Source organism: Ipomoea triloba, chromosome 16 (assembly GCF_003576645.1).
Source record: "Ipomoea triloba cultivar NCNSP0323 chromosome 16, ASM357664v1".
NCBI lineage: Eukaryota > Viridiplantae > Streptophyta > Magnoliopsida > Solanales > Convolvulaceae > Ipomoea > Ipomoea triloba.
In genome coordinates this window covers 13,145,405-13,145,965 of record NC_044931.1, presented here as the reverse complement: position 1 = coordinate 13,145,965, position 561 = coordinate 13,145,405, and positions in this window count along the sequence as shown.

The window sequence follows — 561 nt, the reverse complement described above, 5'->3', positions numbered from 1 at the left end:
ACTATATCTGTAGAGTCAATTAGGCTCTCAAACTTTTTTATAGTTGCAATTAGATACATAAACATTTCAACTTAGTCATCAAGGCATAATTACCTGTCCTACCTGTAATACCAGAAAAATATAAAAGTCACTTTTTATTGCATAAAATGTATCAAATTGGCCATCAAACTTTATCTGTAAAGTCAATTAGGCTCCGAAACTTTTTAAAGTTGCAATTAGATATATAAAAATGTCAATTTAGTCATCAAGGCATAATTAAATGTTAGTGACCTGTAATACTTGGTAAATATAAATGTCAGTTTTTTTGGCATAATCTGTATCAAATAAGCCATCAAATTTTACGTGTAAAGTCAATTAGGCCCTCAAAATTTTTAAAGATGCAATTAGGTACATAAAATGTCACCCGTTAGTGACTTGTTATACCAAGTAAATATAAATGTCGGTTTTTTTTTTTATTTTTTTTTTTGCACAAAATGTATCAAATAGGCCATCAAACTTCACGTGTAAAGTCAATTAGCCTCTCAAAATTTTTAAAGTTGCAATTAGGTACATAAACAAGTC